This window comes from Dama dama, chromosome 5, assembly GCF_033118175.1.
Source record: "Dama dama isolate Ldn47 chromosome 5, ASM3311817v1, whole genome shotgun sequence".
NCBI classification, from domain to species: domain Eukaryota; kingdom Metazoa; phylum Chordata; class Mammalia; order Artiodactyla; family Cervidae; genus Dama; species Dama dama.
The window spans coordinates 85499659-85516137 of record NC_083685.1 but is presented as its reverse complement, the minus strand read 5'-3'; positions in this window follow the sequence as shown (position 1 = coordinate 85516137).

Below are 16479 nucleotides of genomic sequence, written 5' to 3'. Positions count from 1 at the left end.
GAAGTTAATGTTTTTCCCTACTTGATAAGGTTGCTCTGTAGAGTAAATGCATGGCACAGTGCCCAGCACATAGCAAGCACTCAAAAAAAAAAAAAAGGCCATAAATAAGATTAGTACTACTCAGGTTCAGGCACAAGACAAGATTAGGTTTTTTAATTTGTCTTAAAAATGAAACACACACCCTCCGATCCACACATTCACGGTTTTTATGTAAACAAACACTGTCTCCATCCTCTTGCCCTTCCTCCCCACCCTCTGTGAATAGCCAGAAACTACTGACCACTGCTCCACGGGAAGAAAGCCCCAGGTTGCTGTGATGATCCATTAAGATGATGTACACAGTGGTTCCGCGCGCGCTGGATGGGGCCGCTCAAATGGCTCTGTTGATGAAGGTGCTCTTAGAGCACCAACCCCATTATCTGACGTTCCCAGACCCTACTGGTCCCTCTGCTACTGTTTTTCAGTTATGAGCAAGCAGCCATATAGCTGCGAGCGGACTCAGGGACAGACCTTCCTGGTGTAATCAAATGAAACTTACAACAATGTTAATCAGCCACATGTGGGTGCTGTGTGTTATGATAATTCTGCTATTCGGAGAGAGAATCTCACTGGTAAGCAACAGCTCAGAGAAGAAGCGCTTATGTTTTTCTCCTTTGTCTGTTCTTCTGAATCTCTGAACGAGGGTGGCATTACACTGAATCCGTATCACAGGCGTGCGTGCTGAAAGTCACGCTCAGGAAATTCCAGACCCTGGCTCCATCAGCCAGGGCTCCCCGCTGCCCCGCCCCCACCCAGCACCCAGATTGAGTCTCCTTGGCTCTACAAGGAGGGTCTCTTCCATCCCTCCCTTCATCAGGGTGTCATCAGAATGTCAGCTCACCCGTTAGTCTCAGGGAGGGTGGTACAGAGGACGTAGATTCTGAATTACAATATCTCGGATTCAAATCTTGACTCAGCCACTCACTAGCTACATGGCCTAGAATGAGTCACTTATCTTCTCAAGACCTTAGTTTCCCCATCTGTACATGAGGTCAATGTAAGGATAAATGGGGACTTCCCTGGTGGTCCAGTGGTTAAGAATCCACTTTCCAATGCAGGGCACTCAGGTTCAGCCCCTGGTTGGGGACCTAAGATCCCATATGCCATTGGGAAATCAAACTCATGTGCCACATCTACCGAGCCTGTGCTCTCGAGCCCAAGAACTGCAACGAAGAGCCCACACAGTTAAAAAAACAAAAAACAAAAAACGCTTTAACAGAATGGCACATTGTACAAACCCTGGTATCAGATCAGAATATCTACTCCTGGCATCAGAATAGAAACCGCACCTCTCCCCCAGGTGCTGTGGACACAGTAGGAAAGTGAAAGCGAAGTCGCTCAGTCGTGTCCGGCTCTTTGTGACCCCATGGACTGTAGTCCACCAGGCTCCTCCATCCATGGGATTCTCCAGGCAAGAATACTGGAGCGGGTTGCCATTTCCATCTCCAGGGGATCTTCTCAACCCAGGGATCGAACCTGGGTCTCCCACATTGCAGGCAGGCTCTTCACTGTCTGAGGTATCAGGGAAGCTTAGGGCACAATAGGGATGTTACATAAAAAATGCTAAAAGGAATGTTTGACACTTGAGGCACATCCAACAAATATTTGCTGTAGTGATTGTTAGCAGGACTACTGGTCTGGTGCCTGGCACGTCTTAGGCACTCCTCTAAACACAGGCTCCCCGCTCCCCTTCAAAGGGATATCCTGGGAGTCCCTGGAGCCCGCAGCCATGCCTACCAGGCTAGGAGGTGGTAACACTGATACTGGGCTTCCCAGATGGCTCAGTGGTAAAGAATCCATCTGCTAATGCGGGAGACACAAGTTGGATCCCTGGGTTAGGAACATCCCCCAGAGAAGGAAATCTCAACCCACTCCAGTATTCTTGCCTGGGAAATCCCATGGACAGAGGAGTCTGCAAGGCTACAGTCCATGGGGTCATAAAACAGTCAGACACAACTTAGTCACTAAACAACAACAAATGTGCTTCCTCAGGGATAAGGTGGGACAGGGAAATCTGGAAAAGGCAAAGTCAGGGAGGAAATCAGACAGGTGGGAAGGCCAGCGCTCAGGCAGGGCTGGCTCCAGATCTCAGGGCTGGGACTGGATAGACCTGCTGGACCCAAAAATGTGGGTCTTCACCCTCGGCAACTCTGAGACCGAGATGCCCAGCAGCCCTGACTTTGAAATGTGCTCCACTCAACTGTGAATGAATAATTGACAGTCTTTGATCTTCCACTGCAGAGGAGGAGAGGGGGAAGACCATGAGGGGACTAGGAACCAGAAGATGGGAGAGGAGGACAGCCAATTACTTAACCCCTTGTGTCCCATCTGAACTGTCAAGTCTCCTCAGACACAATCCCCATAGTCCGGATGCTGGCAGGCTCGCTGATCCTTCCTCACTAGGGGACCCTGGCCCGGACGTCAGGAGCCACGTGAATATGATTGGCTCAGTGCTTCAGGAAGCCCGGCAGGAAAGAGAACAGAAACGTGAAGAGCCCTTGAGCTGCGAACGTGTGATGGTTTAGCAGCGTGGACAAATGATTTCCATCGCTGTCACTTGGATCTCATCTCACCAGTTGGCACACCACTCTTTTTTCATCAGAAAACACTGAGAGAGCCCTTTCTACACCAGCCTGTGGGTGTGAATGGCACTAACAATACCCAAATATTGCTAGTTCCAAGAACCTGTCTGCCAACAGGGATTGAATCCTTTGCAAACCCCCTCCCTGCACCTGGGAGCCTCAGGGGGTAGCTCACCCATGAATAAGTCTGTGTTTTCATTCCCTTGATTGCTTTCCAACTTTGCTATGACAAAACCCTCCAATAAAAGAGGTGGGGAGGGGAGTGGTATCTTATTATTACTTTAACCAAGTATTGTGGCGAACCTACTTTTTTTTTTTTTTTTTGGTTGCTTTGGGTCTTCATTGCAGACCATGGGCTCCCTAGTTGTGGGGCTCAGGCTTAGTTGCCCTGCAGCATGTGGGATCTTCGTTCCCCAACCAGGATTGAACTCACATCCCCTGCATTGGAAGGCAAACTCTTAACCACTGAACCACCACAGAAGTCCCTGGAGCACTTACTTTGAAGCTGGCACTTTGCTAAGTACACAGCATTCTCCTGCAGGGTGGGAAGAACTTACCCTCAATTGGTATTATGTTCAGATTCAGGTGGGAGGGAAGAACCCATCTGGCAATGCAGGAGACATAAGAGATGCAGGTTTGATCCCTGGGTCGGGAAGATCCCCTGGAGGAGGGCATGGCAACCCACTCCAGCATTGCCTGGTGAACCCCATGGACAGAGGAGCCTGGCGGGCTACAGTCCACAGGGTTGCAAAGAACCAGACACAACTGAAGCGATTGAGCAATGCATGCATGCACACGAGCGGGGAGTCCCAGCTCAGTGTTGCTTGATTTGCAAAGTGCTAGAGATTAAATGAAATGATTCTTTCAGTCAACACACACAGTTTTTTCCCTCTGGGGACACTGAGGCTCCCGAGGTCAATGGGTTCTAGGGGTTGAGGACCAGCCGCACGCCTGGGCCCAGAACCACTGCCCCTCCAGCCCTCAGGCATGCTATAGCAGCCAGCCCTCAACACCAGAACTCTTCAGCCCCTTGTGATGAATTCTCTCTCAGTGACCCCTCTGTCCCCCCGCATCCTGGCTTCCACTGCCCCTTCCATTGGTCCAGCAGACACAACTCTGAATATATAACCTCAGTTGTGAACAGTTAAAGGTTTGGGTCCCCTCACTCCACCCCAATTAAGTCTTACTCTTCCAGGAATCCATGGATGCAAACAGAAGCTTGGGGTAAGAAGGGTCATTATCATACGTGCCAACGAGATCAGAGCCTAGGCCATTCTGGAGGCTGTTGGCTCACCCCCCAGTCCTGGCTGGCAGCACCCACGGCCTCTCCTGACACAGCCCCTCCTGTGAGGAAAGGAGCATCCTCTAGTGGGAAGCTCTTAGGAGGATGAAAGGTCCCCTTCTTAGACGTCACCTCTGTCCACAGGGATGGGCCTGCTTCTTGCTGAGCGTGGCCATGTGGGAGCCCAGTGGAGAGCTTCCTGGGAAGCAGGCGTCCGGAGTATGGGACCTTAATCTGGCCCTTTTGGCTGGAACCCAAGTAGAGCAGGAAATGTAGACTTCTGAAGAAGGGGGTGGTAACAGTGAGCCACAGGGCTGCTCTGTACACACACACACACACCCCAGATCTGACAACACATCCAGGCCTGGGCATGACCTGGAGGTCCCAGCCTTCACTGAGACCCGGATTTCTGTGGTCTTCTGCCTCCTTCTTGAGGCCAAGTCCCATTCTAGGCCCCTGTTCTGATATGTGCAACTAAACCCTTGAGCTTGAGAGCTTGCCTCAATAGCCAACTAATGAAAGTGAATGGTGAAAGTCGCTCAGTAGAGACTGACTCTTTGCAACCCCGTGGACTATACAGTTCATTAAATTCTCCAGGCCAGAATACTGGAATGGGTAAGCCTTTCCCTTCTTCCAGGGGATCTTTCCAACCCAAGGATAGAACACAGGTCTCTCACATTCCAGACAGATTCTTTACCAGCTGAGCCACAAGGGAACCTAACTAATAGCAATAACAAAATCCGAAATAAAGACTAATATTTATTAACAGAGCCAAACACTGTGACTGATAATTTGGTTAGTCTTCACACAACTTTTTAAGTACTATTATTAACTCCATTTCATGGATTTGCAAGTAGAGTAGCCCAAAGGCTGGTGGATGGCCTCAGTAACCCACCCGCCTGCTCACAGATCTCACTGAGGCCAGCCCCTCACCTAACACTCCTCCTAGATGTCATCTAGGCCGGCGTGTGTCAAAGCCAAAGACTGGGTCCGTCTGGCCTGTGCTAGACCCCTCCTCTGGATTTTATTCCATCCTCAGAATGACTACAGGTGGTGAGCAGTGCTACCTCACTTTGTAGACACCAGCACTGAGGCTCGGAGGCTCACAGGTCATGCTTACCACCCAGGTGGCATGTGGCAAAGCTAGGAAGTGTATGGCAGCCTGTCCTCAGGCTTTTGCCAACCCAGTGTCCCTACTACACGGGCATCCAGTGTCCGCAGTTGGCAGGCAGGCGCCCCACCACTATCTTTCCTCTCTCCACAGCTCTGGTCCTGGGGTCTCTCTTCCAGGTGAGACAAGAGGCAAGTGGGGCCCAGGCAAACGCTGCAGGCATGAGGACTTGGGAAGATTCTCTGGACAGCTGCACCCCTCGTCCCTTCCTTCCCCAGGGAATCTTGGCGAGAAGAGACACGTGGAGATGGAGGCCTCTCGTAAGACTAATCAAGAAGCCCTTCAAACTTGATGAGCCGGTCCTTTACTCCCTCAACGCCGGGCTCCCGGGCTCAGGTTGCCAGGTGCCTCTCTGCCACCTGGATGAGCGAGTCTCTTCAGCATCTTGCACCTTCATCCCGGGACCCCACGAGAAGTGGGAGGCTGGGTACACCCTCAAACCCTTGCCCTGTGACCCAGCATAGGAGAGCGAGAGCACAGACTGGTCCTGCTTCCCATGCCGACCCTCACCCTCCTGTTTCTGTTTCGTATAAATTAGCCTCCTTATGGGACCTCCCTGGTGATCGAGTGATGAAGAATCTGCCTGCCTACGCCGAGCAGCACCTCAACTTATGGCCACAACTACTGAACCCGCATGTTGCAACTCCTGAAACCGGTGAGCCCTAGAGCCTGTGCTCTGCAACAAGAGAAACCACTGCAGTGAGAAACACACCACAAAAAAGTAAGTCCCACTCACCAAAACTAGAGAAGACCTGCATGCAGCAGCGAAAACCCAGCGCAGTTCGAAGTAAATAAGTCAATAAATAAAAAAATAAAAATAAGCCTCTGTAGGCCAGGCAGAAGGGCCACCCCCCGAGCTCCCTGACCCTGTAGCCAGTCTGTCAACCCCGGCCTCCCACTGACCCCTGTGAGACAAGGAGCCTTTCCTGAACAGCTTGCCCAGTCCCATGTCTGCCATCTGGGATGTGTCCCTCTGCTGGAGCCTTTCTGAGGCTCTGGGAAGAGTGGGGCAGCTGCCTAAACTCCCACCTCCAGGCCTTCGTAAATGTTGTTTTGTTTTCAGGGGACCCACTCCACCCTCCCTGCCCGGAGTTCTTTCTTGTGCTTCAATGAGCACTACAGAGACTTTCCTGGCAGCCAATTGGTTAAGACTCTGCACCTCCACAGCAGGGGGTGCACGTTGAGTCCCTGGTCAGGGAGCTAAGACTCCACATGCTGGGCTAACAGCCAAACATATATATGTATATACATATGCAGTAAAAATGTAGATGGTTTCATCCATTTGTGGGCTTCCCTGGTTGCTCAGGCAGTAAAACATCCACCTGCAATGCAGGAGAGTCTGGTTTGATCCCTGGGTCGGGAAGATGCCATGGAGGAGGAAATGGCAACCCACTACAGTATTCTTGCCTGGAGAATCCCATGGATACAGGAGCCTGGTGGGCTACAGTCCTTGGGCCCTCAAAGAGTTGGACATGACTGAGCGGCTAACACTTTCATTTTTCACTTTCATCCATTTGTGAAGCTACCCACAATCACCCGAGGTTCATTTTAACCCACTTCAGCGCCCTCTGCAATGCACCTCCTTTTTCCATCCCCATCAGAAGCCTGAGCTCCTTGACAGCAAGGCAGGGTCTTACTGGCACACACGGGGCCAGCACACAGTAGGCACTCAGGTCAGTTCTCCCTTTCCCTGGGGTGGGAGCCAGGGAGCCAAGCCTTTTAGATCTAGCACTGCAACGGGGACAAGGGCAGACTCCACCTAGAGCCAGGCGCTGCGTGAGCACTCAGCACCACATTCATAGATGGTGAGTAAGGACAGCATTTAATTGGGCACTTACAAGGGTGCTGGGTGCTTCACTAAGCACTTTACACCCATTATCCTATTTACTCGTCACAATAACTAAGCCACATGGATACCATTAGGCCCATTTTCAGATGGGGAAATGGAAGATCAGAGAGGTTAATTAAGCTGACCAAGGTGAGACAGCTGCTCGGTGGCAGAACCGATACTCAAATCAGGTCTACCCTTGGAGTCGCCCGCCCGCCCTGGGCATCCACACCCACCTCCACTGCGTAGTGTTCCCCTTGCAGTTTGGGTCTGAGGTCCGTGTGAGTCCGTGACTAAGAGGACCAGAAGCTCAGCTGAGACCAACAATGCCACCCCTGCCCCATGCGCTGGGACTCAGACTGCCAGGGGACCCCATCAAAGGTGAAACACCCTGGTCAATTGCAGAGTCAGTTCTCCAGCTCCAGGAGATGTCTCACCTGTCAAATGAAAGCCTTACCCCCGGCACCCAACCACCTGCAAGTGGTAATTACACGGAAGCCCAGGCCTCAGAGGCGGCTGAAACTCCTGACTGGGCCCCACAGGCGCACCTCACCCTGCCTCCCTCGGCTCCACCCACCCAGGCCTCTGTTCTCTTCCTGAACCTGCCTGCCTTGTTGCACCAAACCCGCAGGCCTTGATGATCCCACCCATGGACAGCCCAGAGGAAGAGGAGTCATCCTCACCAGCCCTAAGACTCAAGGACTGTGCACCCAGTGGGGGAGATTCCAGGCTGGAGGTGAATTGGTGGGGGCTCAGGGCCACAACGCTTAAAAGAACTTCAGAGTCACTTTTTAAAGAAGGGGATGGCAGGCCCCAGTGGCCTAATGGATAAGGCACAGGCCTCCTAAAGAAGGGGATGGTGGGACTTCCTTGGGCAGTATAGTGGTTAAGACTCTGAGTTTCCAATGCAGGGGACGTGTGCTCAATTGCTGGTTGGAGAACTAAGATCCCACATGCTGTGTGGTGCAGCCGAAAGATAAAAAATAAATTTAAAAAAGAGTGTGATCACAAGAAAATCATTTCATCTTCTGAGCTTCCATGCGCTCACCTGTAAAATGGGTGGGACTCCTGGCAGACCTGTCTCAGATGCTGTTGTCAAATTTATGACCATGAGGGAGCCCTGTTAACCACAAGTTGGCACTTGCCACGGGTGCTTGCCATCTAGTTCTACAAGGATTAAATCATGAGCTGTTGCAAGTGCTGATTTTCAACAGCTCTTGAAGGAGTTCAAGGTGGAATGAGGCACTCTGTTCTCTGGAAAAACTGGCAGGGCAGGTCCTCAGATACTTAGATATTCTCAGGAACTGATTTTATGAGCCCAATTCTTATATTTCTTCATGTAGAAAAGCACTAAAAGCCTTCATGGTGATAACTGCTTCTTGTGATTAGCAGAAGCTTCGTGAGACCAGCAGAAACTTTGTGCAAAAAATACGTGATTCTATTTACAATAGCTAGATAGGACATGGAAGCAACCTAGATGTCTGTCATCAGATGAATGGATAAAGAAACTCTGGTACATATATAGAATGGAATATTACTCAGCCATAAAAAGGGATGCATTTGAGTCAGTTCTAGTGAGGCAGATGAACCTAGAGCCTATTATACACAGTGAAGAAAGTCAGAAAGAGAAAAACAAATATCATATATTAATGCATATATATGGCATCTAGAAAGATGGTACTGATGAACCTATTTACAAGGCAACTACAGAAACACAGACATATAGAATGGACTTATGGACATGGGCAGGGGGAGGAAGGAGAGGGAAGGGACAGAGAGAGTAACACAGAAGCATATACACTACCATGTGTGAAATACATAGCCAATGAAAATTCGTTGTGTGACTCAGGGAACTCAAACCAGGGCTCTGTACCAACCTCCAGGGGTGGGTGGGGAGGGAGGTGGGAGGGAGGGTCAAGCGGGAGGGGACATGGGTGTGCTCTGCTGTACTTAGTCATTCAGTTACGTCTGACTCTTTGTGTTCCCGTGGTCTACAGCCCACCAGGCTCCTCTGTCCATGGGGATTCTCCAGGCAAGAATACTGGAATGGGTTGCCATGCCCTCCTCCAGGGATCTTCCCAACCCAGGGATCTTCCCAACCCACACTGCAGGCAGATTCTTTACCAGCTGAGCTACCAGGGAAGCCCCGGATATATGTATACCTATTGCTGGTTCATGTTGATATTTGGCAGGAACCAACACAATACTGTAAAGCAATTACCCTTCAATTAAAAATAAATAAATTTTTAAAAAACAAATAAGTTTGGTGAAAAAAATACGTGCTTAATTGCATATATTGCACCCTTACCAAAATCACATACATATTGTCCTCAGAGCAGTTTCTCAGAGCTAGCTGAGGTGCCGTCTCCCAGGCTGCAGTCCTCATATTGCCAAAAATAAAACTCAACTTGCAGCTCTCACAAGTGCCTTTTTTTTTAGTCGACACTGCGGTGCAGAGTTCAAGCAGCACATTTGGGGGAAAACGTTGCAAGAACCTGAGGGTCACGCAGACGCACGGGTCTGTGACGGTTCATTGTCACCGAGGGCTCACGTGGAGCAGGCGCTATGCTCACTGCCTCGTGCATATTAACTTATTCCATCCTCAGAGCAACCCTCTGAAGTGAGAACAATGATCCCACTTTACAGATGAGAAAAGTGAGACCCGGGGAGGTTACATGAGTTCCTGGAGGATCCCTAGGCAGTGTGCGGCTGTGCCCACTTGTGAAGGAGGACGGTCTGGCGCCAGGCTCTGTTCTGACCATGAGACCACACTGCCTCTCTAGAGCTATGGTCTGAGGGGGAGAAAGGAGGTCAGGGAGTCAGCCTGTCTGGACAAGATGGCCAGAGGGAGCTGCCCCTGGGCGAGCACCTGCTGTGTGTCATACACTTTCCTCTCTTAATTCAGCAGCCCAGCAGTGGAGGGTAGGGGTGGGAGCAGGTGTCCCCAGTTTCGTGGGGGTGCCAGCAGACGGAAGGCAAGAAAACCCAAGGTCTCTTGGTTGGTAGGGACTTGAACAGGGTCCTCTGTGTCCCTTCCCTGTTACTTCCAGCCCATCCCAGCTGTGCCTTCCTGAGTCCAAAGACCCTGTACCCCCCGCACGTCTGGGTGCCTGGGGGACGGGCAGAGAGGTGACCAGAGGCTGGACGCGGACCATGCCCTGCCCTACATGCCCTGCCACAGGGCTCCCATCTCTCCCGGCCCACGTGGCCCACTGGCCCGACTCCTACCTCCTCTCCCCACGGCCACATCCGAACCGCCTCTCCACGGCACACATCAGGGCCCTGCAGAGTGGGGCCTGGCGTGGCCACAGCCTGGCACTGGACAGCTTTGGAATGCGGTGAAGACCTCCCCCCTGAGCCAGCCTGGCCCTCAGCATCCCCAGGTGCCCCCGCCCACACACTCAACTGAGCTCTGGCTGCCCTCAGCCCTGACTGCACCTCCTCTCCCCCACCTAACCCTGAGAGCAGCTAGGCTTCTCCGGGCTCTACAGAGGGTCTGTGGGGTAAGGCTGCCCCCCACAGGCAGTCGGGGGAGGAGGTTGCTTCACTCTGAAAACCTGAAATCTCTTTGTAAGCAAGTGGGTAGGGTGGGGATCTGTCAGAATCTCTTTGTTGGCTTGTCCCTGGGCCCCGGAGGCGGGGAGAAATCTGTTTAAAGGCTATTAGGAGCAGGTTCAGAGCGGGGTGGGGGCAAGGGCAGGGTATGGGCGGAGGGGTTCCAAGTCCTGCATATAACCCCTGAGTCAGAACCCTACTCCCTCCAACCCTGTGCAGAGTCAGAGGTCATTAGCTACCCTCTAACCCCACCCCTTTCACTGTCCCTAAAGCTCCCATCCTATGGACACCATCCCACCACCCCTAATTGTCTGGAAGTGGCTTCCTGGGATCTACCCAGAATCTTTCCTGCTGTAACTGAAGCCCGGGTCCAAACACCCCAGTCCTAGTTGGTCAGGAGAGAGGAGATGAGTGAGTGGGCACAGCGTCACACCCCTAGAAGTGGAGAAGGGGACATAGCAAGTTTTAGAAGGGAGCCAGTGGGGTGGGGGGAGCCCCAGGAGAAATCTTCAGTCCAAGGGCAGCAAAGCAGAAAACGGAGCATCTCCTTAAGATGAATCTCTCCACTGCCTTCGGCTCAAAGCTCCATTTGCATAAAGAAACTATCCTCACTGCTCTTTTGCCTAATTGGCAAGGAGCACCTGTCCGCACGGAGATGAACCACTGCTCAGCAGCTCATAGAAGCTGGCGTGAGCCCACCCCTTGGCAGGATAGGACCGAGACATGGCTGTTTCTTCCTGGCATGACCTGGTCCCAACCCTAGCTCCACCACTTCTCTGAGTCACAGTTTCTTCATCTGTTAGGGAGGAGGAATAATTCTTGCCTTATTTGGTGTTTGAAAGGATTTCAATGCAGTAGCATGTTGGAAGGTTTCCACGCAAAGCTGGGGGCACATCCAGTGCCCCACACACATCCAAGAACACGGTCTTCTAGGAATGGCCCAACTGGGCTCCAAACCATCTCAGCCAACTAATTCAGTGTTCGTGGGGAAATCACTTACCCTCAGGACTTCCCTGGTGGTTCAGCGGCTAAGACTCTGAGATCCCAATGCTGGGCGTCATGGTTCAACCCCAGGTCAGTGAAATAGATCCCACATGCCATAACTAAGAGTTCACATGCTGCAACTAAAGATCCCACATGCCACAATTAATACCTGGTGCAACCAAATAAATAAATATTTTAGAAAATGACTTACCCTCTTACTCTCATCTGTAAAGCAGGAATTAACAATGCCCACCACAGGGCTGTAAGTAAGGCACTTAAGTGCCCACCACTTAAGTAAGGCAGCACGTGTAAGAGCCCCTGGCGCACAGTAGGTCTGTGCTAAGTCAGGATTATTGGTAACCAGATGCCATCAACCTATCTTTCATCAGAGCAGGGAACCCTAACACTTTGGGTTGATGCACTGAAGCCAGCTGAGGGGTTTCCCGATGGCGCCTCCAATTTCAAGTTTCCCTCATCGGAACAGTCTCATCCACCACCCAGGTGGCACTGGTGGTTAAGAACCCGCCTCCCAATGCAGGAGACATGAGAGACAGGGGTTCCATCCCTGGGTCAGGAAGATCCCCTGGAGAAGGGCAAGGCAACCCACTCCAGTATTCCTGCCTGGAGAATCCCATGGACAGAGGAGACTGGTGGCCTACGGTCACAGAGAGTCGGACACAACTGAAACGGCTTAGCACAGCACGCAGCATGTTTCAGGGCCCTGGATTCCAGGGTCAGAACCCCTGAGACCTCATCCGGGCAGAGGCAAGATGAGCCTGTGGACCAGTGATGGTCACCACTGGTTCCCCCAGAGTCATGTGGACAAGTCAGCTCCCTGGCTGCATCTCGGACCCCACACACAGTGCTGCACTCACCCCAAGCTCCAGCTCTGAGACCCTTATATCAGCTGTCCTCTACGTCTCTCTGAGCCCAGGAACCATGAGGAGGACAGGAGGGGTGAGCTTCTGCCTGGCTCTGTTCCGGGCTCTGTCCTGGGGAGCCTCCAGAGCTGGCCTGCCCTTGGGCAAAGGGGATCCTTCTGAGCCCCCAGACCTAAAGGAGTCAGGTCATGGCTGGAGACCCAACCGCTTCTAAGGAGAGAGCCATGGCATCAACTCAACAGGACCACTCACAGGTTAGGACAATGAGTCATCAGTGAAACTTGAAGAGGACCTCAGACCTACTGAGTCCTGGGCCAGGGCCTTGCCCTAGTATTTACCTCTCTCCTGAGGCTAGGAGTGGCTTCACTGAGCTGGGGAGCCCTGTCTCCACCAAATGTTACTCAGTGCTAGAGTGCACAGCAGATCTGAGTTCAAATCCTGGCTCTTCTACTTCCTGGTTGAGATAAACCCCCTCAAGAACTCTGAGCTTCTGTTTTTCATCTGTAAAATGAGTACATAATTGCTTACTTCCCAGGGTGGCTGTGAGGATTCTGGGAGATAAGGGAGAGGAGTTTGGGACAAGGATGTAGCAAGTGCCTAGCACCCGATGAGCCTACAATATGGGGAAGCAGATGCCATGGCCACCCCTCGTAAGCTGTCTTCTTATTGACACACACACACAGGTGCATACCCACCCCATGTGCGCAAACATGCCTACTCATATATACACACAATGCATACTGCAATATTCATAAAAGAGAAAAAAAAAAACAAACATCAAGCCAGCAACCTGGGACTTGGTCCCATCCCTGCACACCTCTGCTTTTGACGGCACTAGACAGAGAGAGACAGGGAAGTGGGAGGACAGGAAGAGGATGGGACCTGAGAGGGGACAGGGATTCTCCCAGAAGCGAACAGTCAAAGGGACAGAGGAGAGGCTGTCCTCCTCGCCTCTCCCCCAGCCCCTGCTGGGCACCGAGCAACGAGCCTCTCTCCAGAATGTTTCCTACATTGCTGAGAGTCTTCTGCCCAGCAGCGCCCTCCATAACTTCCCCCCACCCTTCTCCTCCCGGCACGAGCTGCCCTCACCTACAAATCCACACCTCCCCTGTCCTCCGGGCCCACCTCCCAGGGCCAGGAGAACTGTAGGAAGGGACCTCGATGGCCAAGGTGCTAGACTAGGGATAAAGGATGACTATCTGGGTGTCCCACGTGGAGGGGAGGGGCAGCCAGCCTGGGGTAGTCAGGATCAGGGCCCAGGACCAGGCCCCTAGCCCCACCCTGAGAAAGGAAAAAGGAGAGGACCCAGGGCCACCTGAGCTCTTACTTCAGAAGGTACAGCTGTGAAAACCCAGAGCTATTTAATGTCTGGGATCAGTGTTTTGGGGAAAGCTGGAGTGGAACAGGGGAAAGAAGAGGAAGAATTTGTTGAGCTTATACTGTGTGCCAAACAGTTCACCCACACACACACACACACAGTCTCTATCCACAAACCCTTCGAGGTTGGGACTTGGAACCTCACTTCACCGGCAGAGCCGCCAAGGCCTCAAGGAGAGAAGTCCCTTGCTCTTTGGTCAAAGAGCACATGGGCAGCAGCCCTGGGGTCAGAACTCAGATCTGTCTGACCTCAAGGCCCTGGAATTTCAGGACTAAACGCCCTCCTCTCCTCTCCGGGGATGGTGGTGTCCACTTCCCACCAGCGCTGGGCTCTGGGCCGGCGTGGTGAATCACTGGGCTCCTCCAAGGGATTCCCCAGGTCCCAGGGTCTCTTACAGGCAATAAACATCCACCCCAGGAGACCTCCTGTCCTCCCAGCAGTCCTGAGCTGCCTCTGAGAGGCCGGGGCTCTTTATTACTGATGCAGCACCATTCCGAGAGGTAGGCTCTGCACACGGCGGGCAGGATGGCTGCTGGCTCTACGGAGAGGCAGAGATGGAAGCAGAAGAATTAGCTGAGTGTCTGCCCCTCACCCAGGCAGCTAGCCCCCTGAGGATGGGCACAGGGCATGGGGTGGGCTGGCGGCATGGAGGCTCCCTGCCCAGGACGTGGGTGTGGGGTGGGCGCCTGCTGCCCCCATCTGCAGCCTCACACCCTCCCTGCATCCACCCTCTGTCCACTGCTTCGCAGCCCCCTGAACACGCCTCCCCGCCCCCACCTCCATGCCATCCCTGCCTCACCCTGTCACCCCATTCCCCATCAGCTCCTCCTTTCTTCCTGTAATTCACAGATCTCACTGTTGGCTGCACATCAGAATCACCAGGGAGATTCTGACTCCATAGGTCTGAGCAGGGCCTGGGCATCAGGATTTTTTAAACCTCGCCTAGGGATTCTACTGTGCCAACTGGAGGAACTGCTACTTTTTATCAGACCTCAGCTCAGAAGTCAACTCTCCTGGGACGCTTTCTCTAACCATCCCTCCACCCGCCGGCCTGGGCTAGACACCCCTCCTCTGAGCTCCCGGGTCCCCTGATACCTCCACCTATCAACAGTCTTATCACACACTATAATTGACTTTATTACAAGCTTGTCTTACAAAGGCTACAATCAACTCCAGGGCCAGGACTGGGTGTTGTTCATTGTTATATCCCCAGCACAGGGCCTGTTATGCAGAAGCTTCAGAAATGTTGAATGGATGGACGCACTCATGGATGGATGGATGGATGGATTCATGGGTGCATGCATGCATGCATGAACGAATGAAGGAACCCAAGTGCTAATGCTCTGCTCACCAATGTCTCTTCCCCCGCTTCCTCAGACAAACCTCCCACATTGCTAAGCTACCCAAGTCCCCTTTGCTTAATAATCCCACTCCAGCTGCCCAGCTGTTGCCTACACAGGGGTGCCCACCGCACCAACCTGGGTAAACCTCTCAGATCATTCTAACTGCTCCAGAAATCTCTCCTGCTCCAGGAAACCCGCAGGGTAAATGAGGTGGACCCAAACAATTCTTGATTTAGAACACTCTGGTTGCCTTCCCCCATACCTGGTCTTGGAGGCTCTGGGCTGGACTGACCTCACAGGTAATAGTCGGCAATAAATTCAGGACAAGAGTCAAGAGACATGATGAGCTCCTGCCCCCAATTTTCTGCATGACCCTGGGCCAGTCACTTAACCTCTCTGGGTCTCAGGTTTCCCATCTATAACATGAGGGAAATAACAGTACTCTTCTTGGGGACTTCCCCAGCGGCTCAGTGGCTAAGAATCTGCCTGCCAATGCAGGAGACATGGGTTCAATCCCTGATCTGGAAAGATCCCACATGCCGTGGAGCAAATAAGTCTGTGCGTTGCAACTGCTGAACCTGTGCTCTGGAGCCCGTGTGTCCCAGCTACGGAAGCCCATGCTCCCTAGAGCCCATGCTCTGCAACAAGAGAAGCCACCACAAATCGGGAGTACAGCCTGCTCAGCACAACTAGAGAAAAGCAGGCACAGCTATGAAGACCCAGCACAGCACACATTTTTTAAAAAAAGAATAGTACCCTCCTCATAGAGTTGCTGTGGACAAGGAAATGACAGCCCGCTCCAATATTCTTGCCTGGGAAATCCCATGGACAGAGAAGCCTGGCAGGCTACAGCCCATGGGTCGCAGAGTCAGACACGACTTAACGACTGAGCAACAATACAGAGTTGCTGTGAGAATTAATGAGTTAACAGATCTAAGGCCTTAGAGTAGGACCCAGTACAGAGTAAGTGCTATTATCAAAGCACTTTGTTAACTAATTTTTTTTTTGTTTGTTAACTACTCTTATCTACCAATTGAATGTTAACCACTGGACTTAAGGCCTGTCCAGCCAGATGCATTATCTATTACATCATCAGCCCAAGCCCCCACCTGTGGACAAGAACCACCAAGGGACAGTGACAGGCGGTGGTGAGCCCAGGCTGCCCCCCAGCCACCATCAGACTGGACGATGGCCCACACAACAAATGTCAGCCCCAGAGCCCAGACCCACCCACCCTGCCACCAGGATCAGCAAAGAGCCTTTTTCAAACCGTCATGGCTGGGGACTGCCCTGGTGGTCCAGTGGCTAAGACACCCAGCTCCGAATGCAGGGGGCCCGGGTTTGATCCCTGGTCAGGGAACTAGATACCACATCCTGCAAGTGAGAATTCACATGCCACAACTAAAGACTGAAGATCCCATGTTTGGGCTGGATCT